Consider the following 25,077-nt stretch of genomic DNA (forward strand, 5'->3'; position numbering starts at 1 on the left):
CTCACTACAAAGGATGAGGCTGCTACAAGCAGTAAAGAGGGGAGCAGCAGTGCCACCAGAGCCACTGCCTGTGCCTGAGACTCTCTCATGTCCAGACACAGCAGCCACAACCTTTCCCACTATAACTGCAACCAGCACAGCAGCACACTCCACCCCTGTGTCACTGCCTATGCTGAGCCTTCCAGCACCAGAAGAAGAGCTGGCACCGGATCTGGATCTCAGTGACCTGGCAAAGGAATGAGGGGGAAGGAGGGGGAATCAGTCGAGGTTGTATTCAATACCCCTCAGGTTTTTTTCCTTTCAAGCCATGAGGTCTTTCCCAGAAGGCACTTCAGAAGGTGCCTCTATACAGGTGAAGGCAAGCAGCTCAGCTGAGTCAGCTCTTTCTCTTGCTGTGCCTCTGACTGCTGAAGAGGGGGGGAGTTCAGCAGTATCCACAGATGCACCCACATGCCAGAGGGAAAGGCCTAGTACTAGCCCGGTTTGGGATCATTATGAGCTGGCAGATGATTTATCTGCATGCACAAAGCGCATGACCACCTCAGGGATGCTGAATCATCTCCGCAGGTATCACCCCTTTGCCACAGGAATGGCCCCCGCTTGTTCCACAGCCCTCATCCCCCCACAGCAGAGGCAGGGCAACCTGGAACATTGGGGGCAAAAGGGATCAGTTGCAAATGCGAGCAAAGTTACCCAGACCATTGGGGAGATGCTTGCTCTGGATGGCCAGCCCTTCACCTTTGTTGAGCAGCCAGGGTTCAGGTGGCTCCTGGCACTCCTGGCTCCATCCTACCAGGTGCCCACATGCCCCACCTATATCAGGATGGTGGCCCCCTCCCTATATGAAGCATGAAGGGAGCACTTGAGGGAGGAGCTGCCCAAGGCAGGTCTTCAGGTGACGTACACTTCACCTCGGACATCTGGAGCAGCTGAGGTGGAGATCATACATATCTCTCCTTCACAGGGCACTGGTGTGGTCAATCAGGCAGTCGGTGGGCTCTTCTTCATGCCAAAGTGATGGATAAGGAGGGGCCAGGAACCACATGGTGCAGGGGTGGCTGGGCGTTGGGCAGGTTGAGCTCACCTGCAGCTTCATGGTCACTGACAGTGGGGCCAATATGGTCAAGGCAGTCCGTGATGCCAACTTTGCTGCCATTCGCTGTGTGGCACACAATTTACACCGGAACAGGGCTGCCGGTGATGGTGCCAGCAACACCAGCAGGCTCATTTCCAGCTGCAGGAAGGTGGCAGGCTACTTCCACAGGAGCATCAAGGGGGGCAAGATGCTGTGGGACAAACAAGCAGAGCTGTATGTCCCACAGCACAGAATCATCCAGGATGTGGAGACTTGGTGGGACTCCACATACCTGATGCTTGCGAGGCAGGTGAAGCAACAGAAAGCCATCCATGAGCTGGCCTTTCTTGGGGAGATTGGGATCAGTGGCCCCCTGACCAAAGCTGAGTGGGATGCCATCTCCCAGATCTTGCTGGTCCTTAAGACCTTCCTTGAGGCCACTGAGACCCTTGTCCTACTGGGCAACCCGCAGCCCAATCTGGCCAGATCTGGCCACAGTTGCCTGGGAATACCTGTCCTGTCCACCGACCAGTGTGCCAAGCGAAAGGGTGTTCAGCATGGCTGCAGATGTTGTGACCCCCCACTGCACCTGCTTGGGTCCTGGTTTGGTGGAGCAGCTGGTGTTCCTCAAGGTGAACCTCCTGCTCCTGGGGCTCCCCAAGTGCCAGGTGCAGATGGAACAAATGCCATCCTTCTTACTCCATCTGTATCACGAGTTTTGTCTGTCAGCAGCCTAAGTTTTCCCCAAACCCCTGTTTCCCCAAACCCCAGTTTTCCCCAAACCCCTGCACCTATCACTGTGGAAGTTGTCAGGCATTGTGGGCTCATCAGGGGCTAGCAAGCCTGCAGTTTTGAGCTCCCTGTAGCTTTCCACACAGAAGTCACAGGAGGTTTTCTCTCAAGAATTTGGGGTACTGTTTCTCTGAACCCCCTGGACCTATCTTGTTGAAAGTTGACAGGCTTTGTGGGCTCCTCAGGAGCTACCATTTCTGCAAGTTTCATCAATATCAGACAAGAAATTCCAAAGTTATAGCCTGCTTCAACCTTCCCCTTTATAGACTATGGGAAGTCGAAGCAGCTCGAATATTCGACTGAGCTTTGACCTCGAGTCGAAGTGGACCTGCTTTGACTCAAAGCAGACAGCAAATCAAAGCAGGACCTAATTTAATATTTGACATGGCTGTCAAATCAAATATTACCTGCTTTTCACAGCCCTATACTAGGAAACCAGATTCTCTGCTAATCTAAATTTCTGAAAATCTGTTGAAGTCGCTAGTGTTACATAGAGATATGGCAGATGAGAACTGGACATGGGTTACTCATCAATCATTTTTTTTTACTCCTGACCCTTGCTATGTGAGATCAGAATAAGATTTAACATTTCTCAAATAGTTTAGGGAGGCACTTGCTGTTTTCTGGCTCATTGGCTGGTATTTTTTTTTAATAGTCCAGCAACAGTAACAGACTTCCTATTTGTGCCTATTTTGTTCCTATTTGTGTTTAGGTAAGCATAAGACGCTAAGCATACTTCTTTTTCTACTATTTCTAAACTAAGATTACTAAAATACCACTCGGTTGTCTTCTTAAAGGTTAATAGATTTTGGAATAGGAAGTGACATCAAATATTATTAGGATGTCACATTATTATGAAGATGTGCCTTGTGTCTATAGTGTGTACTTAAACCTGAGGTAGTTTAGGAAAGTGTGCAGCAGAGGATAAGATCTTCATGCTTGGAATTTAGAAGGTACTATTAGACATTATCCAGGGCCATTCATTTTTCATTAATGAAGATGATCTCTACGTTGGTGTATTTCACTATTATTGCTTGTACCCAATGTTGTCTGCTTATGATTTGGTTGTCTTATGAATATGAAAGCATGACTTCTTTGAGGGAAAATATGGAGATACATTTATATCACTGAAAACAAATATGATATATTTCTATAACTGTGCATTTCTTGTTTTGTTTGAACGTTCATATTTGGGATTCAGCCCCATGTTCCATGGGCACTGTTAGCCTTTGACATTTTAATTTTTGCCTGAAGGAATATCTTATTGCTCCAAAGAGGCCATTACCAACTACAGTGTGGTTCAAGTAAATGGATGTAGTGAGGAATTGACTTTATTCTCTGAAAATTAGTATTATTCTCAGTTGGCCCAGTGATTGGGCTGGCCAAAGAAGAGAGGTACAAGTGTATACATGTCCAAAATCATCCACAATCACATATGTTTTACAGTAGTGATGTTGTAGCCATGATGATCCAGAAATCATGCAAGAAGCAAGGATTCCTTAGGGTGAAATCTTTTATTAGAACAACTGCAAAGCTGGGATAAAGTTAGGACATGAACATAGAATATTTTTGGTCTTTGTGGGCTAGCTCAGCCATTCTTTTGAACTCAAATTCTATTCAGCACAGCTCAGATACAGGCTGAGCTTTTGAATACAAAAATTCTTCATTAGGTCTTGCATTTGAAAGATTGCCTAATTCTATCCCAGCTATGCAGTTGGTCTAATAAAATATGTTACCCTAAAAAACTTTGCTTCTCACATCTTTTTAGTCTAATCCTTGCTTCACATATTAATTTTTAGTTAATTAAATGCATTTAATTGCATAGGCATATTCCCCAATTACATGTTTACCAACCAATCAGAATGCTAAATATGCACCAAACATTTTTTTTCTACAATTAGGTAATGTTAATCTAACTTGTTTATCATATTTATGTTAACTTGGGCTGTACTCAGCTAAGCTGGCTGGTACAGACTGTTACTACTCTAAGCTGTCCTAATACTTGCCAGATGCCAGGCCTCCATAATTAAGTTCCAGCAGCTGCTTCTGGTATACAGATGCAGCACTCTTCCCATATAATTTCACACACCATATTTAGGAGCCTTTATTGATTTAACTCTTCTGGGCTTCTCCAAGAAGGCCTATATAGCTAGGTAGTTTAAAGCTTCTCTGTAAGATCTGTTTCAATGCACATGATATTTGGGCTATAAATAATTTGCTAGCTAAAGGGGATCTTTTCTTGTGATGATTATGTTTACTCTAAAAGGTCAAATGCTTCTTTGTTTCATTATCACACTGACTGGGGGAGAAACACAGAAACTGGTAACCTTCCTTTACTCAAACTATCCTAGTAAGGAATACTTCTCTACAGTATGGCTAATTTCTGCTAAAGTCTATGGAAATAATCAATGGTAGGAGACTCCTGTTAAGGAAAAAGAAAATCCTGTTTGCTTATTAGTTATCTGGTATGTCTGAAGTCAGTGTCAGCACAAAATTAGGTGTTGGAAATTCAAAATTAGGAAATTAAAGTTATTTTTACTTCAATGCCAGATGATTTATTAACCAAATTTAAATTAAGTATTTCATGCTTTGGTATGTATCTTCAAAATGATATTCCTCCTAAAGTCTGACAAACAAACTAAAGACACATCAGACCTTGTTTATAAGAGCAGTTGTTACTCTGTTTGTTTATTACAAGGATCCTAGTTTTCTGTTAGTCATAGAAAACTGTGGAATCTGAATTTTTCCATGACCCACTGAATGTGCACTGAGTGGTGTGCTCTGATCTACTTTATTTTTTGCCATGGTTTTTGCCTCTCGGCCAATCAGCAGCAAGGAGAAAGAGTGGAGGGTGGGCCAGTGCTGCTGATTGGCCCAGAGGCAAAAACTGAAACAAAAATAAACAAGAGCAGAAGTGGTGCTGCTTGCAGAGGGATGCTACCATGCTTTTGGTAGGTGGTACAAAAATACAGATTTTTGTTTTTAAATGGAGATTTTTGCTTTTGTCCCATGGAAAACGAGGATCTGCTTATTAATAGCTTTATTATGGTGATGGCACTAAACACCACCATAAGCACATGAATAAAGATTACTCTATTTTTGACATTCTACAAATTAAAAATAAACAGCTGAAATATAGTGATCACAACAAAAGTACCTACACTCTTCACAATGGGTACCAATATTTATGGAATTGGAAGCTTCTCAGGCCAAAAGTTCCTAAATGTAAAACTGACATTAGTAAATTAAGGATTTAACACTGAATTAATTAATTTCAGGCTGCCAGTAGACAGTCAGCAAGTACTATGTCTCTTTTGTTTCAGAACAAGACAGAGCAGTCTCAGAGTGTATAGAAAAATGGCTGTCTGATCTAACTTAATTCATCCACATGTAGACCTTACACTTAGATCCTTACTTAGGTCAATCTAAGTGCTGAACTGTACGGACATTTCCCAAAGGTCAGATCACTTAAAAAAGGGCTACCCTGTTCTTACTTCAGTTCATGTCAGGGGTGCACTAACTTACACTGAGCATGGTTAGGCCGATCGAACCAAACAGCTGTTCACATTCAGAAAGCAGCCCCAGAGCTGGGAAAGCCCAGCTGTATACCAGCCCTGTTGCTATGCTTTTCCAACCTCCTGTTCCTGCTACCGAGCTATTTTTAGCCTTTTCTTGTCCCCTCCTTCCATCTGCAGATGGACAACTCCCCACCATGAACCAACTACCCCCCCAGTCCCACCAGACATCCACTGAGTGTGGAAACTCCACCCAGTGATGGTTTTACTAGTATTCACCACTGCTAGGAGCCTGATTGAAACAAGTCAGGGTCAGGGAAGGGTGGGTTCAGTGTTCAGCTTTTCTGCTGGGGAGGTTCTTAAACTGGTGGGGCTTTGGGGCTAAAATAGACCCTGGCTAAGGAGGAAAATAATTTCCCATATTCCACCAAGTCCCTCCAGATCCCAGCAACCCCCCTTCCCATGAAGGTGCTAGCCATCTTGATCAAACCAACTGCCTCCTCAAACCCAAGCATGCACACACACACGCGCATGCACGCACACACCCACCCAACAGCCCCACAGATCTTTCCCTCCACATCCATGTATTTTGATCAGGTTCTCAGCACTGGTAAAACCAATAGTGGTTTGTGGAATCAGAGGGATGAGAGGTTGGGAAAAATTGAGGGGAGTGAGGGTGGCAGGATCAGAGAAGCTTTCTGACGCTCCCCTTCCCCACCCTGCAATCTCCCCAAACCCCCTCTGGACCCTATAGATAGTTCTATATATATCTAGCTATCTATTTATAGATAGCTAGATAGTATAAATTAGGCTTCTTCTGAATTAATTTACTCATACAACATAGGAACAAATCCAGGTTACTACTTTACATATGGACATACAAATAATTTATTGAATTGAAGCCATGTTTTTGTAATTAGAAAACTCCTTAAAAACTATAGGTTGTTAACAGGTGCTGTCCCTGTGATTGTTCACCAGAAAAGAACAATAAAAAAGTGTTAGGCAATAGAATTTGGGGAAACGAAATAAAAAATGGAGCAACATAACTTGATTTTTTGAGAAAAATGAATATGTTAGGTCGTATCTTTAGCTAGTTTAAATTGGAATAGCTTCATTGACTTCAGTGAACCCAGGAATTACTCTGCTAAATCAGGCATGCATTCCATCTGCTCCTTTATCCTTGTCACCACCAGGATCAAGAACCCAGCAGAAGAAAAGCAACCCTTCAATAGGCAATTATGGGATTATTTAGCCTTAGTGAGATCTTCTTCCTGACCGCCCACTAATTAGAAGTTAGCAAATACTTTGAAGAAAAAGGGCTAGTATTTCTTTTGAAATTTTTGATGCTTGCTTCTAAAAATCTATTCCTTCTAAAAATTTCTTACTTTTATTTTTTAATATAGTTACCTTTCTGTTTTTAGGCTAAACTATTAGTCAATATTTTTGTTTGGGTTGTTAGGAAAAGACTTTAATGATACAGCTAGGAATTCATTTTATGCAAATTTGTGCATTTACAAAAATGTAAAAGTAGTCCTGTATCCATTAAAAAACCAAGAATTCAACAGTAGGAGGCAAGCTCTTTGTTTTATTCCAAGCCTCCTTCCAGGCATCACTCTATCTGTAGGACTGTCCTGGATTTTACACAGGGCACATTATCTCTGCTGTCTTTGCTGTCTCCGTAGTATCTACTGACTTTCAAAGTATGTATCTGATTGCTTTCAACTTAGACATAAACAACTTCATCAAAATAGTAGACAACTTTTGCATTGTATGCTATTATAATTCTGGATAACCTTTTCAGGTGTATAAATGGCGAATTATATTTTCAGAATCAAGCTAATGGAGCTATACTGATTTATATCAGCTGAGGGTCAGTCTACATAGTGTTTTCCTGCACTATTTTTTTCTGTGCTATTTAGAAAAAAGCTCAAGTCCTTTGTGAAGTAATTTCTTGGTTTCAAAATCATCTTGGAAGGCATAGAAAAGTGTGATATATACATTGCTTCCTTTTCCAATGTCACTAGGAAGACAAATGAGTGTGTTCTGAAGCAATCCTTTTTTTCATGTACAGAAACTAATAGGAGAGCACAACAAAAAAAGTTGACCTGTTATGAAACTACTTAGTGATTTGTAGCAAAACAAATGTGTATTTTTCCCATGTACGCCTTCTCCACCAAATGATAAGGTACAATAGATAACAACAGTGGACTTATTCATTCATGGTGGCTCTGCTGTTTTAGATACTTGAAAGAAAAGACACATCCCCTGTTTGTGATTTTAGACTTCTTATAATTGTGAGATACTAGTACATTATGGGAAGTTTCCCAGATGAAAGCTAGTGTATTTCTATACCTTTAGCTGGCTCCCCACCCTCCCTACATTTTAATCATTTTTTTCTCCCTCCATTTTAACATTTTTTTTCTTACCAGTATTGGCCCAAAAGGATTTTTTTAATTTAGTATTTACCCAGAAGTAAATGTTATCCTTGTTCCCTTTTGTAAATGGGAGTTACAAAGAAAATTGTTGTACATTACACGAGTACATAAAAACTCCAAAAGCTTTATTTTGTAACAAGAGTTATACAATACATGAGAATTTTCAAGCAATTTCCTCAACAAAGTGTAATTGGTGGGAAAGCCAGTAGTTCCTTTCAAGTTTTGAGAAATCAACACTTTGTGTAAATGTGCATAGCAAAAAAGGTACCATCCAGATTCTATGCTGGTATAAATCGGCATATTTCTACTGAGCTGAAAGAACCAGTGCTGATTTATACCATTGAAGAATTTAGGTCTATATCTTCAGTTCTCAAAATGCAACACAAGAATTCTTAGAGAGGGCAAGCAGTGCAAAGAAAATATTTGAATTATCACAAGGAACAGAGTCTTGACAGAAAGGTACTTGTTCAGAAATTGTAAATCAAAGGGCAGGTTTTCAATCATCATCAATAAAATGTAACTTAGTGGAGTTACATCAAGTTCCACTGTCCATCATCATATATCATTTATTTTCAGACATCTTGGCAAAATGAAGCATAATACATGTTTAGTTATGCTGTACATTAGCAACAAAAGATACTTCAGGGAAAGTATGGCTCCCATTCTGAACTGGGGAGGCAACCTCCTGACAGATAATCATAGAATCACAGAATCAATGGACCAGAAGGGACCTGGAAGATCATCAAGTACGGTACCCTGCCATAGGCAGGATGTTAACGAGCTCAAACTAGCTCAACAAGATGCTTATCTAGCCTCCTCTTAAACACCTCCAAGGACGGCGACTGATCACTGCTGCTGGGAGTGTGTCCCAGGTTCTAGTTACTCTTATGGAAAAGAAGTCCCTCCTTATGTCGAGTCTAAATCTTCCCTCAGTTTGTTATCATTGGTCCTCATTCTCCTCAGGGGTGCCTTCCTGAAGAGTTGCTCCCCAGATCTTGGTGCTCCCACTTGACATATCTGTAAGTTGCTAAGAAGTCACCTATCAGACTCCTCTTACTCAAACTGAACAAGCCTAGTCCTCATAGAACCTACCTTAGCAGGGGAAAAGTCTGAAATATTCAATGGCTTTTTTACGTCAGTCTTCACAGACAAGGTTAGCTCCCGGATTATTACACCAGGCAGCACAGTTTTGAGAGAAGGTGATCGGCCCTTAGTGAGGACAGAACATTTAGGGACTATTGTCCCTAAATTTAGAAAAGCTAGACATGTACAAGTCCATGGAGCTGGATGCAATCAGTGGGTGCTGAGGGAGCTTGCTGATATGATTGCAGAGCCTTGGGGGAGGTCCCGGATGATTGGAAAAGGGCAAATAATAGTGTCCATCTTTAGAATGGAAGAGGGAGGATCCAGAGAACTACAGACCAGTTAGCCTCAACTCAGTCCCTGGAAAAATCATGGAGCAGATCTTCAAGGAATCCACTTCTAAGCACTTGGAGGAGGAGAAGAAACTGATAAGGAACAGTCAGCATAGATTCACCAAGGACAAGCCATGCCTGACCAACCTATTTGCCTTTTAGGATGAAAAGACTGTCTCTGAGGCAGTGGGGACAGCAGTGGACATGATTTTAGCAAGACCTTCCATACGGTCTCACAGCATTTTTGTAAACAAGCTAAGGAAATCCAGGTTGGATGAATGGACTGTAAGTTGGGTGGAAAGCTGGCTGGATCATCAGGTTCAAAGAAGAGTGACCAATTGCTCTAGTTGGCAGCCAGTGTCAAGCAGAGTACCCCAGGGCTCAGTCCTGGGGCCAGCTTTATTCAAATTCTTCATTAATGATCTGGAAGATGGGATGAATTGCAGCCTCAGCAAGTTTGCAGATGTCACCAACCAAGCTGGGGGGTAGTGGGTAGTAGATATGCTGGAGGGTAGGGCTCAGATTCAGAGTAACCTAGATAAATTTCATGATTGGGCCAAAAGCAATCTCATGAAATTCAACAAGGACAAGTGTAAAGTCTTGTACTTAGGATGGAAAAATTCAATGCACTGCTACAGCCCAGGAGCTTACTGGCTAAAAAGTAGCTCTGTAGAAAATGTCCTGGGGGTTATAGTGGACAATAAAATAGATATGAGTAAGTGGTATGCCCTTATTGCCAAGATGGCTAGCAGCATACTGGGTGGCATTAGTAGAAGCGCTGCCAGCAGATCAAGGGAAGTTATTCTTCTCTATTTGGCAGTGATTAGGCCTCATATGGATTACTGTGTCCAGCTGTGGGGCCCTCAATACAGAAAGGATATGGACAAATTGGAGAGAGTCCAGCAGAGGGCAATGCAAATGGTTAGGGAGCTAAGGCACATGACTTCTGAGGAGAGGCTGAGGAAACTGGGCTTATTTAGTTTGCAAAACAGAAGACTGAGGGGGGATTTGATAGCAGCCTTTAACTGCCTGAAGAGAGATTGCAAATAGGACAGAGCTAGACTATTCTCAGTGGTGGCAGATGAGAGAACAAGGAACAATGGTCTCAAGTTGCAGCAAGGGAAATGTAGAATGGATATTAGAACAATGTACTTCACAAGGAGGGTAATGAAGCATTGGAACAGGTAACCTAGACAGGTGGTAGTATCTCCGTCCTTGGAGGTTTTTAAGGTCTGGCTCAGTAAAGGCTGGGAATGATCTAGTGGGGATAGTCCTGCTTTGAGCGGGGGGGGGGGGGGGGGACAGGTGGACGGGTGGACGGGGTGCTAAATTGCCTCCCAAGTTTCTTTCCAACCCTATTTTTCTATGATTCTATGATTCTTACAAATTAGTTAAAAATATACAAAACACATGGAGAACTAAGTTTGTTCTTAATAAGACTGTATTTTACATAGATTCTTTGTGAATTGTGTCTGTCACTAAGAGGGCAACTAAATCTAAAGAAACAAAACATCCCAAGCTATACATGCAAACTCAGTGTTTCAGGACATAGATGAATGAACACCAACTCCCTACTATTAAAATTATATTTTTCCTATTGTCCTGTGTGACGCCCTCAGTTGGTGTTGTGAGCATCTCCACACTCCCTAGGCCAGGCCCCCATATTTCCTGCTATGACTAGATGGAAGCATAATTGAAAGGTATTCCTGCCCTGCCCTGGAGACGGTAATACTCACTGGATTATTGTGGCTGATCCTGGGGCTCCACTTCCCCTACACCCCATCCACACGCCAATCATGAGAGCTGTTGTGTCACCACTCCAACTCCTGGCTCCGGCCTCTTATAGTCTCACAGACTCATAGATGTAGGGTTGGAAGGGACCTAAGTAGATCATCAAGTCCGGCCCGCTGCCCTGGACAGGAGAGAATACTGGGCTCATATAATGCCAGGTAGGTAATTATCAAGCCTCTTCTTAAAGACCCTAAGGTAGGAGCCAGCACCATTTCCCTTGGAAGTTGATTCCAGATCCTAGATGCCCTGCTTGTGAAGTACTGCCTTCTAATGTCCAGCCTGAACCTACTCTCAAGCAACTTACGGCTCTTATTCCTTGTTACTTCGGGAGGTGCTCGGGGGAACACAGTCTCTCCCATTCCTTGCTGGTCCACCCTGGTAAGTTTATAGATGGCCACTAGATCCCCTCTCAGCCTTCTCTTGTGAAGGCTGAACAGGTTCAGGTCCTGTAGCCTCTCCTCATAAGGTCTGCCCTGCTTTCCCCAGATCATGTGCATGGCCCTCATCTGGACCCTTTTGATGCTGGCCACATCCCTCCTAAAGCACAGCACCCAGAACTGGAGCCAGTACTCCAACTGTGGCCTGATCAGCACTGAATAGAGGGGGATGATCACTTCCTTGGCCCTGCTTGTGGTGCATCTGTGGATGCATGATGAGGTACAGTTAGTCTTACTGACCATGTCCTCACATTGGTGGCTCATGTTCATTTTGGAATTGATAATGACGCCAAGATCCCTTTTTGTCAGTGTGCTTATGAGAAGCGTGTTCCCCAGCCTATAGATAAGCTGCTCGTCCTTACTGCCCAAGTGCAGTACCCTGTACTTGTAAGTATTGAATCCCATCCTATTATTATTTGCCCACCCCTGTAACCTGTCCAGGTCCAGTTGTATGCTTTCCCTCCCTTCTAGCGTTCCCACCTTGCCCCAAATCTTGGTGCTGTCAGTGAACTTGAACAGGGTGTTTTTCACCCCCTTATCCAAATAGCTAATAAAGAAATTGAACAGTACGGGTCTGAGGAAGACTCCCCTGCCCTGGGGGACTCCCCTGCCCACACCCCCCCAGGTCAAATATGAGCCAACCACCACCACTCTCTGGGTGTGGCCCCTCAGCCAATTTGTGATCCATCTGACTCTGTAGGCATGAATGCCAGAGGTGCCTAGCTTTTTAATGAGAATGGGGTGGGAGACAGTGTCAAAGGCCTTCCTGAAGTCCAGAAAGACTACATCCTCTCTCCTCCCTTTTTTTGGAAATGGGGACCACATTGGCCTTCTTCCAGTCTTTTGGCACCCGGCCAGATCACCACGAGTGCTCGTAAAGCCATGCAAGGGACCCCGTGATAACCCCTGCCAATTCCCTTATAACCTGGAGTGGAGAGCATCTGGATTTGCTGATTTGAACACATCCAGCCCCTCCAAAAGTTCCCTAATTCAGTCCTCCCTGACTGTATGCCTGGCGGAGACTCTCCTGAGTCCATCCTGAATCCTGGTACGGGAGTCCCAGTCCCTGCACAAAAAAATGGAGGCAAAGAATTTTTTTAAAAGGTCTGCCTTTTCCTCTGGTGCAACCACCAGATTGCAAAGCATATCCTGCAGGGACCCCATGTTACTTGGTGCCTTCTTCATACTCCCTATGTATTTAAAAAAGGACTTTTTGTTGTCCTTGATGCAAGCCCTATTTCTGCATCTGCCTTAGCTTTCCTAACAACCCCCCCTACAGACTTCCCATATAGTCTTAGCCTCATTGGCCTCAGTATGAATTGCAGGCTTATAGTTGCAGCCTGGCCCTTGCCCCTTAATCTTTGGCCCTCCTCCATCCCTGTACTGGGCCTGTATCTGTGGTATCCAGCACAGGCTCAGGGATGGCTATGCTCAACCTGGGCCCTAGGGGCAGTGACTGACCCTAATCCCCTTCTCAGGGAGTTCCATCTGGCTCCTCTATACTTCACCCACTCACCCGAGGTGAGGCAGCATTGTAGTGGGGACATGCTCTGTGTGGTTGTGGTCTGGCGAGACATGCATCTCACCTCCTACCTTCCTCCCCACACACACACCTGGCTTCTGCCGGGGGTTTTAAATCTCCTATGGTGGCAGCTGATGTCATCAGCCGGCCACTGCCCAGTCTGATTAACAGTCATTTGAAAAGCCAGCACAGCACTGGCTCTCATAGCTCATCCCTGTCTCGCTATCCCTCCTGGGTAAGTTTCCTGTGGTGTCAGGATCCCTGGGCCTTCTTCTGGAAGTCTCAAGATTTGTTCCTGGCACCTCTGACCCCTGAGAGAAGCCCTAGCCACCACATTGTGTTATTCCACAATTGTCTATTTATTGGGACTCAGATCCTACTCAGGAGAGTCCAGTGTTATCACTCAGACCTAGATTTAGAAGAACCAATAGAATGAAACTTAAAGATAGTTACTTTGGTTTCTCTGTGTAACACAAACTCTGAATAATAGTTACTATAGCCCGAGATGGCATTTTTTTACAGAGAAATCCTGTGAAGTAAGATGTGATACTTGGCATTCTCTTTTTCTTCCTAGGAAAGATTCAAGGTTTGTGTTTGGCTCTAGGATGAGAATACTACAGTCATAGAAATGGCTGATACGCTTTTAATGAATTGAAGACCATTTTTTTAGCAACTGTGTTTTACATAACACCTGATAGGCAAAAATATTCCTATATTGTTTTTCGCCATTAGTTTTGATGTCTTTTTTTCATATTCAGTACCCAAATTATTTAATGAGATGCTTTCTTCTTAAACCTGGTACCATATTTCCCCTTTCTCCACCCTCCAAAAATCTCTGATGGGAGAGGACCAGAGTGTGTAACTTAACTTCAAGTTTTTTTGTTTTTTCCTCTCTTCTTCTTTAGATAGATAGATAGATAGATATGCATTCCCTTCCCTTCTCCAACTATTTCAAACTTTTCGTCTCCTTCTCTGTTCCCTATAGATAATTATAAGTAAGCTAAGATGTAGAATAAGCTTTAACATCTTATTTTAGGTAGTAAGTTTTATTTCTTCCTACACTCTTTGCAAATTAGTGCCCTGCTATTTTGATATAGATATCCACTGTTTTATAAGTGATAATTATTATGTTTGTACTGCTTTTATATTGTGTGATTACTGTTTTAGGCCTATATATGTAAGTTAGCATAAGTCACGTCAAGTTTCCATCTTGTAATGTCAAGCCTCCATCTTGTCTCTCCTGTTGTGTAACTTATGACTCACACCTACCCCTCCTATGTAACTTGGTTCCTGAATGAATGGGGATGAATGTGGGTACTTGAGAGACAAGGGCAGTAGGTCTAAAAATAGCTGCCTATGAATGACTGAACCGTCAATACCAATACACGGACCAACTACCCAGCCCTTGGAACCACTCTCAGCATTCAAGATACAAAAGATGACGCAACCCACCATTGTTCCAAAGCTGCACATGTTCAGTAAAAACATCTGGAACCCTTTGGAACAGGACTGACCTTGCCTGGACAGGCCTTCCCATAGGAATTCATAGGTAGACTACTCCATAAAAAGGGGTAGTGAAGACTGACTCCTTGGGAATGCCATTTCTATCTGGACCAGACCAGCTTCATGTCGTACCACCCATCCACTCCAGAAGCCCCACTGAACAACACTGAGCTGAAGGAGAGACCCCGACTGACCATCAAGGTCCCACTTTCAGCCTGGGATAGCTAGATATCACCTGCATATTTCCTCCTCCAATGTGGACTCTACCTCTCTCCTCCCAGAATTCAGCCCCTGCACCAAGCCTCTTTAACCCCTGCTGCCATTGTCTGTGTGTGTGTCTGTGTTTGTGCGTGTGGAAAGGAACCAATAAAATATCGTATCACCATCTCCCCTGTTCAATAAAACAACTATCATTTGTAACCCTGAGTCGGGTTATGTTTTACTGAGCCATGGTCCCTTCCCTATCTAAAATTTCAGTCTCTGTCTCTCTCTCAGCCCCCTCATTTTCCTGATCTCTCAATTCTCTCTCTCCTTTCCTGCCACCTCTCAGCCCTTTCTCTGTTCCCCTTCTCCAGGCTCTCAGCCCTATTGCTTTCTGCAGGGTCTTATCCCCTCTCTCACTGCTTTTTGCCTCTTTTCTGACCCTCCTCAGGAGGCTCTCAGCCCTATTGCTTTCTGTAGGTTCTCAGCCCCACCCCTGCCACGTTTTGCCTCCTGCCACCTCTCTCCAATCCCTATCTCTCTCTCTCTCTCTGTTCTCCAGCTGTCCCCCACAGCCCCACTTCCAGTTTTCCTCTCCTTATGTACCTCTCAGCTCCCCTGTAGCCTCCTTGCTCTGGCTTCTGCCTCCAGGCTTCTCCCTGGCATTGCTCCTTTGCTCTGCTGGCTTTCTGCTTTCCATTAACACCAATTAACCTTAAATTACCCCAACTACCCTCTACTCTGCTAGTTCTAATCCTAGCACTGGCAACTTCCATCTCAGTTTCCACCAGCAGTAATCTAAAGTAGCCCCAAGCCTCAGCTACTCAGCCCAGCTCTCTCTAGTCTGCTGGTTCTAATCCCAGTCCTAGCAACTTTCACTCCCTATACTTTCACTCTCTCTCTTACCTTAACCTTCCCCCAGGTATCCCAAGCATATACCTACACACCAGAACACCCAAGTTAGGAGCTCACCTGTGTGTATGTGTAGGTGAGTGGTATGTATGTGTACTGATATACATGTATGTCACTATGTGTGTGATGTATGAATTAGTGCTCTGTGTATGTGTGCTGGGTGTGCAGGTATTGATAATTGATTCTGGTCTAATTTCTTTTGGTCTGTATAGAGTGTGTAGGTGCTTGAATTGGTGATAGGTGTGCATTTGCCTAGCCTAGTAATTTTGGATGTGTGTGTGCCTGAATTGGTAGTGTGTGTGTGGATGCCTGGTGGGGGAACATGCACCTAGAGGGTGTATGCGCACCTAATTGCTTTTGACTGTGTGCACATGCAATTGTACACCATGGCCTTCTGTCTAACAGCATAATATTGAGATCCTGAGAGCTGGCCTGACCGCACAGGGCAACAAGTGCAGAGTCTATATGCTAAAATACTGAGCCCATGTAGGGACAGACTTCAACCTTGGGGGCAGGGTGGGGGGAGAAGATTGTTTTCCCAAACCATTGAATGCAAGTAAATTTAACAACAAAAAATATCAAAAATGTGTAATCTTAATAATTTTCATGGGGTGACCACTCCACTAGTCAACAGGCTTGCTTTTCCATAGTGTAGGGAACTCCATAAGGAAGGTAAGGCAAAAGTAATTCCATTTATCACCTTTGTTTATTTCATTTTTAAAGAAACAGGGGAAATAAGAAGAAACAATATAAAAACAGACCACAACCAATAAATAATATTTACTGCATTTAAATTACTCCTTTTTAACAAATTCTAATGTAAAGCAGTTTCTCCTATTTCAGCAAATCATAGAAAACATTAGAAATAATTTTTAATATAATTATAGGTGCGTCTTGATTAACTAGGGCATTCTTAAATTAGAATTATAAACAGCAGCAACAATAAAGTATAGGCACTTTAAAAAGGACTTAAATCCTTTAAGGAAGACATTCAAGAAGCTATCGATATAGGCAAATTAATGATGCACATTAAGAATTTTATATACAAATTAAGTCCCTAATTTCTTGGTTTAAAAACTTTTAATCCATGTCCCTTCTCCAGGAATTTGCAGCTAACCATTCCAGTATTTGATAGGAGAAGCTTAAATTACAACAGAATTTCAATTATCTTTTAAAAAGCATTAGAGGAAGGGTTAAAATCTCATTTTTACGTAGAAACTTTGGTATCCTCCTTAATGGTAAGGTCCTGGTGATGTCACTATTTTTACAAACAAATGCTGTACTACAAGCTTGATTTTCTTAAAGATGTATGATGGCTTGCTATTATTTTTGCTAGTGTTTACTTGTTGGAAAGTTGTGAGATAAGTAAAAATTGTGATGGCGGTAGTGCCACTAAAGGTGAGAAATGAGAAGTGTATCACTTCCTTAATTCAAAAAAGTTTATCCTTGTCTCCTTTGATAGTTTCACTGAAGGCAGAAGACATATTTTAGGGTTTAGATGGATTTAAAGACTGCTACTATTATGATTTCATTAACTTCAAAAACGTTCTCAGTTATGTACGTTTCCCTAAAAGAGCATGTCCATACCTAATTTACCATGCCAAGTAGCAGTGTCCTCAAACACACTACATTGCTCCATGTACCCAACCTCTGAACTGGAAATAGTAAAGCTGTTGACTTTCAGAATGCTGGTGGGTTAATTAATACCAGAAGAACTTTTTAAATAGGGGTTTGTCAAGGAGATAGATTGCATGGAGTAGTAAACCATTTTTGAATGCTGTTCTCTCTTACTATAAACTTGCACTTTATAAGAGGGAGTTCCTACCCTTGTTACTAAGAAGATGGGGGATGGTAGGAAACCCAGGGCTAGGAAGGGCAGCAAGGAATAGCTGTGCAGGTATACTGAGCCAAGGATGAAAAAGGCCAGGTGGCTAATGAAGCAATGACCTGCACATTGTCCCTAGCTGGAATGCTGGTCTTGGGCATATATGCCCTGTCTCTGATCATGCAAGGGGGAATCTGTCCCTGCAAGTGATAGAATGTAGAGCTCCCAGGAAGCAAGGGCTGCTACAAGCAGGTAGGCTGGCCAACCACCAGCCCAGGGGAGCTGGGATGAGATGTCTCCAAGGGAGGTATGGCTTGTGGAAAACATTAACCCTGAGGGCAGGAGGGTTTTTGTCTTTGTTTTTAAGCAACTTGCTTTCATTTATGTTCTTTTTCCAACTTGAAACTGGAGGACTAGGTTCTGGCTCATGAGTGGAGGAGGTCATGAGTAAGCGTGCCTGGGTGGTGCTCTCCACTATAAGCACAAGAAACTACCCCCAAGCCAGAGGGGCTAAGACTGGCTATTCCCAGGCCCAGGGACCACATCCCCCCACAACAAACCAAGATAACATCAGCGTTGTGGAAGGCAAGAACCTGAAAATTAGGTGGGGCCAGAAAAGAGCCATCAGGTGTGTCAGACCACAGCAGAGGACCATGTACTGGGTTGATAGACCCTCAAAGATGCCATACAGTTTTTGTGGTTTTGCCAATGTTAACTGTTAAACTGTGAGGTCTTAAAAAGAATATGATTATATTTCTAAGTGGGGAAGAGGTCTGAGGTTTTTGAGAAGACGACTGTTTAGTTTTCTAACTATAAACAGCTCTCAGGATTTAAAAAAAGCCACAATAAAAAGTTTCTTAAAACAATGCATAATAAAAACTCTAAAATATTACATGTAAATTACTCTTTAGCATCAACTCTTACACATCATTAGAAGTATTATATCAATATTTTAAGACAAAATAGAGCTTAAAAAAGAATTTGAATCTTTAACTTTGAAATTTAAGATATAGATTCTGTTTTAAAGAGGAAATATTCTTGAAGCTTCTTGTACTTAAGAGAAAATGAAGGTCATATAGTCAGAATTATTTATAGTCAGCATTATAGTAACTTATTCAATAAAACAAGTAACTAACCCTAATACATAACACGCTGTTCTCTAAATGATATGTACATAAAAGCTGTGATAACAACAGAGCAGTTAAAATCTTTTTTGCGGGGAGGAATGGAGAAATGGTAAAAGAATAAATATAAAATATTTTTTATTGGTGATTTAAAAAAAAAAATCCATTTCCATTCTTAAGCTCCCTTCCCCTATAAAAGAAACTGCAAATAATACAGACATGTCTCTTCCTATTCTCAAACATTAATATTGATCCTCAAAGGAAAACTAAAAATAAAAGAAAGTGAGAGCATCCAAATTAAAAAAGATGCAGTAGCATTAAACTGGCACTGCTTATAATCATTTGGATATATTTTTTCTCCATTATTTATTCTGCTGAGTCACTTCAGCTTTGAGTATGGTCAGTGTAATTGCATAAAAAGGACCAGTGTAAACTCCTGACTTGCAACAACCAATTAAGCTCATCTTAAAAAATAAACAGTGTTTTTATAAATGGTCTACAGTGAAGGAAACATTTAAAGGTCAATGGTAAAGCTTAATCTCCTTTCCACAGGGCCAATAATAGTGAAGTTATCAAAAACATATTACCCACAGGCTCTTCTTGCTACAAATAAAACCAATTTCTGCACATATCTTTTGCAGGGTTTTCCCCATTGAACTCATCAAGAAAGACACCAAATATTATCTTATTGCAAGTTTCTTCCATGCAGCCCCAAAAAAGAAACCTTCCTGACCAAAATATGCCCTCAATTAAGTAGTTATAATGGAGGTCACAGTTTGGTTCTCTGCTGGCAAATGACAGGTATCTGAATACAAGTGATCCCAAAACCTAGGTTCCTCAAACAAACAGGTATAAATAAACTTTTTCATGGGGAAAAGAAAAGGAATATTGTTAAAGGGTCATATACAAAATATTCCTCAACAGATATTAGAAAATGATACCCAGAGAGTCAGGAAGTTATATGTACTAAACTAAACCTAAGCAAATAAATAACCTGAATTAAACGTTAAAAGTTTTCATATCTCCTCATTTGAATTCTTAAGAACTTTTGTTTAATTATATGTAATTCTATATATTCCATCAAATTTCCAGTAAAAGGTACTGGCAAGAATGCTGGAAGAAAAACAGAATTTTAAGTAAAAGTAGGAAAAGCCTACTCTGTGGATATATAGCCCAGACAGTTGTGGGGCAGAGGCAGAAATCTAGTCCTGGGGAAAGAATATTGGATTGATGGAATCATCTTATCTCTTTGGAACACATGCATGCACACAGCCTAGGAAATGAGATAGATTTCCAAAGAGAGGAATCTCTTCCACTCCTGACATGAATATCTATCATCAAGCCTGTACTGACCACTGTAAGATGGGAATATTGTCCACTAGTCCTCTGTGAAGTGGCTAATATTCACTTTCAATTCACATTCAGTTGATTTGAAGAGCATTGATTCAATTTGGTGATTCAAATCACTGTCCCAAAACAATTCCACTGAATCATCCAAATCTTTGAATTGGCCTCATCCCCTGCCTGCTCTCCCAGCCCCATCAATGGCTGCTCTGCCTGGCCACATCTCCCGGCTTTATGGGGGGTGGGGGAAGCCCCCAGTTACTGGCTGCTGCTGTGTGTGGGGGGGGAAATCCCTGCTTCCCCCACTGTCCCACACTGCATGGGGTATTCTACCATAAGCTCCCATCCCCCACCCACTCTTCTAGCCCCAGCCTCAGCTCCCAGGCTCTTTAAAAACAAAAAAAGCCTTGCACTCACTGCTTCCTACCAGGTGGGGTGGTGCTTCCCTCTGCCCCCACACTGCCCTGTGCTGCCACAAGCCCCCAGAAACCCCAAGACCACTGCAGCATCTGGTGAGTGCAGGGTTTGGTTTTGTTTATTTAAGACCAAGGAGCTGGGGCAGGTGGGGCAGCCATGGGGGGTGGAGCTGGGAGAGCAGGTAGGGGTCAGAAGTCTTATGGAAGAGCCCCCTTTGCAGTGTGGGGAGTGGGGATTTCCCTCCTACCTGGCAACAGCTAGTGGGTGGGAGCTTTTTTTTGTTTTTAAAAAGCCAGGAGCTGGGGCTGGATGGGGCAGGCATGGGGGTGAGGGAAGGGACAGCAGTCGGGGGGTCAGGAGGCACTCAGGGGGTCTGGGAGAGCAGGCAGGATATGGGGATGGGTGGGGGTCCCTCCATGGTTTCCCCCCCGGCCCCACCCCCTACTTACCAGCACGGAGTTCAGATCCAGGTCCCTGCAGGAGTGAGCCGGGACTGCCCAAATCTCCAAAGTTCTTTGAATCGTTTCTGAATTGTTTCAGAGAGCTTCAAATCAATTAAGACTGTTTAACTGGTGTCCTGATTCAATTCAGATTTAGAGGTTTGGCCAATGAATCGGGCTGAATCTCCTCTAAATCAAATCAGCACCTGAAGCTTCACACAGTCTTATTGTCCACCAAACTCCAAGGATAATGTGGATAGCTGTATATGGCTTATGAAAATGGGGAGGCCAAGCCAATAAGCACTTGTGATCATTCTGTGAAGGCTCAATATTGCATCAGAATGCTTAATGATACAGAGACTGGGTTTCTGACTTACAGATGGTTAGCCCGAGTAGGCAGGTTTGTTTGATACTTGAGTTAGAAGTAGAACCAGGTTTCTACTCACTGTTAATAACTTGGCATGCTTGTGGAAACTGGCTAGGAGATCTGAGGCATGCAAGAGTATTAAAGGCATAAACTGCAAACTTGATTATAATCAGTTTCACATCCCAGGTTGTTCTTAAGGAGTAGTGTTTTTCACTTTGTATTTGGCTGCTGCTTCAGACCAAATGTATTCTTTTGAACAAGTTCAAAGAAGTAAGTTTCAGAAAGACAAATTCTGAATCAGTGCTGTGTGCAGTATCTTCAAGACCTCTTGGGTGGGATATGTTACTTGGTTCAGAAGTCTAGGATTTCCATCAGGCAAGCAATGTTACTGAATTTGATAGAGGATAGGAAAAGGTATTCATATTCTACCTGTAGAGATGAAGTCAGGGTAAAGAGAGGTGATTATGAAATAAAATCAGGCAGTGGTCAATGAAGATCACTGTCATTTCTTGAAGTCATTTAGTGGGGGGGAAATGAAAGATGATTCTTGAAAACATCAAATAACCCACTTGGGCTCAGCAAGAACTGGAGCCCTGGTGCTGGAATGGTTTTGACTTTAGTGAAAAGTAGCTACAGCAATGAATATTCAAAGGTATGCTTGGGATTTAGAGGAATTTAATCAAGTCCATGGAAGAGCTGGGGCAAAACTTCTCAGAATTTGATACTACATTCCATGATGTCAGGGGTACTTTATGGTTTGACAACTTCAGCTAGCAGTATCTTTTATTCAGCAGCCACAACGGATTACTAAATGTAGAGAGAAGGATCAGTTTGGGACTACTGTGTGGGCTAGCAAAGGAGGAATTGGACATCTGTCTTCATGAACACAAACTGTAAAGCTCTCTTGCCCCATCTTTGAGTGTCAATGAGAAGGGGAAAGAAAGATGGGGTGAGGAAGAATTTAAGGGTCAGTAATGTAAGTTGTGGTGGTACAAGTGTTTAGGAAAAGATTTGTAGTTGAAGCAATTTAGAGTGGCCTTGTGTGGAACCTGCAAGTTCAAGAAAACTTCAATTCATGTCAATCTCAATGACTGAGGATCTTATTTGGCCAGACTTAGAAGTTGATAGGCATAAGCTGAAATGCAAATAAGTATATGACAGGTATGGGCTGAAGGGAATAATTCATTTGTGTTTATATGTTAAGTTATTCCTGTTTATCCCTCCAAATTTGAAGTGAATTAACCATGGGAGTTTGTGACTAGATAGGAATGTGATGAGACTGCCTTCAACTTTATTGTTAAGCCTCAGCTATGAGGCAGTTTTGATTTGGCCTGGATGAAGCATAAGAATGCCCCAGTAGGCACAGTACAGTGCATTTGGACAACAAGTTTCCCTAGAAACTCTTGTTTAGGCATTGGTGGTGATTTGAGTTTCAGTTGGTATGGCAAAAGAGGCATCTTCTGTGATATACTTTTTGACAGCCAAGAGGCAACCACCTCAAATGAGAGGCACTATATCTGAGTGAAAATAATTGGGGACTTTGATTAAGTCAATTTGCCTCCAGGGCAGTGATATTTAGGACCAATCCCAGGCCTTTCTCTTGGGGATGATGGTAAATATTTATTCAATGGTTGTCAATGTCAGCTGATGTGTGAATTGGGAGACTCTTCAATTTATATGTAGATACAAGAAGATAGTAATCCCCTTCCCCCCTCACACCCTTACCTGAAATATACCTGAGAAATTCAGGGGAAAATGTCTCTAAATAACACCCCTCTGACAGGGAAATGTATATTTTTTCTAATCAAAGTTAGGGAAGTATTAAGTATCCCTTGGACTGAGGGAAGTAGCCAAACTACAGGCTGATTTCTCCTAATAGCACTAACAGCACTGTTTCCACAAGGGAATCTAGGTCCTGGAAGTGGACTCCAGAGAAGGCTGGGCTACAGTCACATTCAGAGTGGTAGTAACCCCTTTCCTCAGCTACTTTCTCCTCATACTGGGGAGGACAGTGGGATTCAATCAATTGGCTGTGACCAGATGTGAAGGTTAAGGAGGTGATGATATCATTCCATGGTATGGAAAGAAGAAAGAAACCGTTCAGGAAGGAATCATGCCCTACACTGTATGAACTATTGGTGGATAATTCCAAGATGTGTTGGGTTAAATCCAAATTAACCTACATAACTTTCATCATCTTTCTTCTTGTATTGGCTATGTGGGGAAGGAGAGATTCTTATTTCTGAATGCAGGTCCACATGTGGAGCACGTTCCTACATGTAGGACAACTGGCCTAATTCATTTAAATTCCTTCTTAGCTGAACCATAGCAGCATTTGTTTGAAACAAATTGCATTGTTATGTTTAGATTAAATAATAAGCATATACAACTCCTTCCATCAAACCACTCATTTTCTGCCATTGTTTGATGAGCAGAACCTTAGTACTTGCAGAATAAAGTACCACTTAATGTGAAGAGTGTAGGATAAGTAAGTCTACTGTGGTTTCTGGTAAAATCATATAATCACAGGTGATAACTGATAAAAGCCAGGTGGATTTTTTAGTCTCCAGGAAATACTCCCTGACCCTCCCCTATGCCCAAAATTAGAAATAGCAGTAGTTTATAATAGTAGTTGGAGAAAAGGCCTCCACATAATAGGTTGCATTTATGTGGAGGCCTTTTCTCCAAGGAAGTCAGTGTGCTTTATAAACATTAATTAGTTAATCTGCTAGCATGGTAAAAACTCTTTCAGAAATTCTACACGTAAAAATTAGCTTTGGAAATATAGTGTCCTTATCAATAATTGATTTCTTATGGCTGAAAAGCCATAATATTCATACCTATAAAACTACTGCTATTAGCTATTTCTAATTTTGGGCAACTTATTATTACTAGGAACTTTGTTTTAAAATGTTTTTATGCTTCATTCAAAACAGAGACTAAATCTAATTACTACAACAAACTTAACTTAATCTGAAGTCCAATCAGATGTTTATAATAGTTTAATTTCTAAATTGCTATTTCATTAGATTTGATACTCCATAAAGTGACAGTTGAGAGCAACTTGTCTTGGCAGAAACCTGTGGAACAAAATTACCCAGCAAGGACTGCTTTGAAATTAAATGGGAATGTCTCCTAGCTAAAAGGGAGGCATACACCCAATGGAAGGGAGGGGCCATCACCAGGGAGCAATATACCTGAGTTGCTTGGGGCTGCAGTGGGGCAGTCAGGATGCCAAGAGGAGATGAAACTGGGACTAGCTACCTGGATCAAGGACAACAAGAAGTCCTTTTTTAAAAACATAGGGGGCAAAAAGAAGGTACCAGGTAACGTGGGTCCTCTGTAAGACACACTAGGAAATCTGGTCATCACACCAGACGACAAAGCTAACTTATTTAACAATTTGTTTGCCTCCATTTTCCTGAGCAGGGACTGAATCAGCCCTCCCCCCCGGACCTCCCTCAGGCCCCAGGGGAGGCACAGCCAGGCCTAGGGTCAGTGAGGATCTAGTCAGTGAACTTCTGGAGGGACTGGACATATTTAAATCACCTGGTCCTGACAATCTCCACCCCAGAGTGCTGAGGGAATTAGCAAAGGTCATTGTGGGACACCTGGCACAGCTTTACGAGCACTTGTGGTGCTCTGGTGTGGTGCCAGAGGACTGGAAAAGGGCCAGTGTGGTTTCCATTTTCAAAAAAGGGAGGAAGGAGGACCCAGGAAACTATAGGCCAGTTAGTCGTACCTCGATCCTAGGTAAGCTTTTTGAGAGAATTATCCTGACTCATGTCCACGAGGGGCCAGCAGGGGAGGTTATGCTTAGGGGCAACCAACGTGGGTTCATTAGAGGCAGGTCCTGTCAGACGGACCTGGTGGCCTTCTATGACCAGGTCACAAAATTCTTAGGCACAGGGGTGGCAGTGGACATAGTCTTTCTGGACTTTCGGAAGGCCTTCGGCACTCTC

At 42.5% G+C, this 25,077-nt stretch overlaps 1 long non-coding RNA gene across 1 annotated transcript in view; it reads right to left on the reverse strand.

Annotated features, from left to right (window-relative positions):
- Positions 1-20,930, reverse strand: part of LOC149859689 (uncharacterized) — a 40,159-nt gene extending 19,229 nt beyond the window's left edge. Inside the window, exon 1 of the long non-coding RNA XR_016443464.1 lies at positions 20,758-20,930. This is a non-coding gene — a long non-coding RNA (uncharacterized LOC149859689). The remainder of the gene's footprint in view (positions 1-20,757) is intronic.
- Between the last annotated feature and the right edge of the window lie 4,147 nt (positions 20,931-25,077).

This window comes from Crocodylus siamensis, chromosome 7 (assembly GCF_052110815.1).
Source record: "Crocodylus siamensis isolate JL-2025a chromosome 7, ASM5211081v1, whole genome shotgun sequence".
Classification (NCBI taxonomy): Eukaryota; Metazoa; Chordata; order Crocodylia; family Crocodylidae; genus Crocodylus; species Crocodylus siamensis.